Source organism: Galeopterus variegatus, unplaced genomic scaffold, assembly GCF_000696425.1.
Source record: "Galeopterus variegatus unplaced genomic scaffold, G_variegatus-3.0.2 Scaffold870, whole genome shotgun sequence".
Taxonomy (NCBI): Eukaryota; Metazoa; Chordata; class Mammalia; order Dermoptera; family Cynocephalidae; genus Galeopterus; species Galeopterus variegatus.
In genome coordinates, this window is record NW_007726981.1 from 31,410 (window position 1) to 33,741 (window position 2,332).

Below are 2,332 nucleotides of genomic sequence, written 5' to 3' on the forward strand. Positions count from 1 at the left end.
TCTCATTCTCAAATCCCCCCATTCTGTGCAAAGTCTGGGGCAGGGAGACACCCTTTCTGGACCTCAGTTTCTCTGACCGTATTGGAGAGGGATACATTGGATAGCCCCAGAGGACCCTTCCCCTCTAAACTTCAGTAACACCCTGACTGAAATAAATTTCCTGCCTATTAATTTTCAGCATGGGAAGATTTATCATCATCTCCTCTTGCCTTTCTGTGGGATTGACAGTGAGTAGAAGAGCCCCCCTGCCTCCAGCCAGGTGGGTCCTGGGCTCTCCCTCTCGAGACCTGTTTGCTGCTTGGGCAAGTTACTCCCTTAGACCAAGCCTCTGTTCCCTCATCTGTCAAAGATGACTTCCTGGGACAGCTTGAAGATTACCGAGGCCATGCATGGGCGAAGCATTCGGTCCTGGGCCTGGCACGGAGTGGGCTCCCAGCAAATGGAGCTCTGGTTATACTCAGGCACCGTCCTCTACGCCCACCTATGAACCTTTGCCAGAGCTGTGAGAGAATCACTTCTCCTCTCTGGGCCTCAGTTTTCCTCCTCTATGAAATGGGTGTGTGCTATGGGTTAAATGTGTCCCCCCCAAAAGTTCATGTGCTGGAAACTTGATCTCCATTGTAATAGCATTAAGGGTGGGAAATCCTATTATGATATTTCAGAGGTGGGGCCTTTGAGAAGTGATTAGGTTCTGAGGACTGTGCCCTCGTGTGGATCAATCCGTTCGCAGACGGAGCGATGGGCATGGTTCTGATGGCCCTACAGGGAGAGCGGGTGAGGAGGTTAGCCCACTCTTGCTCAGCACATCCTCCCCGTGCGACACCCTGCATTGCTTTGGAGAGTCACCACTGAGAACACGGCCCGCACCAGATGTGTTCTCTGGACTTTGGGCTCCCCAGCCTCCAAAACTGTAAGAAATACATTTCATTGTAAATCACCCAGTTTCAGGTATTCTGTTATAAGCAGCAGAAACAGGCTAATACAGCATGGTAGTAACAACACTAACCTTACTAGAATGTTGTGGGAGTTAAACGAAATAATGTGTATGGAGGATAGTGCCTGGCACATAGTGGTGCTCAATAAATGCTTGATAAATAATAAATATATTATTCTCGATCCTGTGGGGCTGTGGGGTATTTCCAGTTGCAGAGTGGGCACAAGCCAAGGGATACAGTCATTTATCAAAAGAGTAAGTGACAAGCCTACATGATTGCAAATTGCAAAGCCCCAGTCAAACGTCACCCATCTGAGTCACCATTCTTTAAAAACAAAAGGGACCTCCTGTTATTATTTCATTGTGTTTCTTTGAGCAAGATCTTTCTCCTCTGTGGGCTTCAGTCCCCAACTGTAATGGAGAGGGGTGGATTAGAAGGTTCCAGAGGACCCTTCCCCTCTAACCCTCAGTGACACTCTGACTCTCCACCAGGCTGGAATCTGACAGGGGGAGACAGTTTCTTTTTGGTGAGGAGCAGCTCAGCATCTGAATCAGAGGGACACCCACTCTCAGGCTCGCCCTGATCACTTCACACCCACATTCACATGATTGCAAGAAATGTCCTGTAATGTCAACATGCTGTTGAAAAAAAAAGTCTTGATATGCTGCTAAGAATTAATCCAACATATATTTACAAAACCCCTACTGTGTGCCAGGTTGTTCACAGCACCAGAGATACCTCAGTGACCAAGACAGACACAAAACCCTGTCCTCACGTTAATGATTAATTGAATTAAATTTGTAATGAGAGGAAAAACCAGGTTTAGAGAGAGGATGCTGGGACACGTGCAGAAAAAAGACTGAAAGGAAACACATCAAAATAACAACAGTGGTTATATTTGGTGCTGAAATATCTCAGACCTGGGAAATTTGCCTCCAGATTATACATCCAAAACTTTATGATCAGCATAGCCAGTTAGCTCAGTTGGTTACAGTGTAGTGCTGATAACACCAAGGTCCAGGGTTCGATCCCTGTACCAGCCACCTAACAACAAACAAAAAACCTCACCGATGATCATTACATGAATTTCACCTCAATTTTTAAAACATGCCAAGAGAGGGCAGCCCTCATAGCTAATGATGTTGAAAAAATGGATACCACAGATAAAATTTCAGACTAGAAGTCTGCACAGGAATATATCCTGGGTAAATTTTTTCAAAATCGAGAATCAATAAGTGAATAATAGTTTCCTAAAGACAAAAAGGAATTAGGGTCGTCTCATCCCATGGGGGCACTCACAGGAAAAACTTAATCACAATATTTAAGAACCTTGATTATCCCATTTTGCTACAAGGACATATGTCAATATTCTCGTTTTTTTTTTTGGGGGGGGTGAT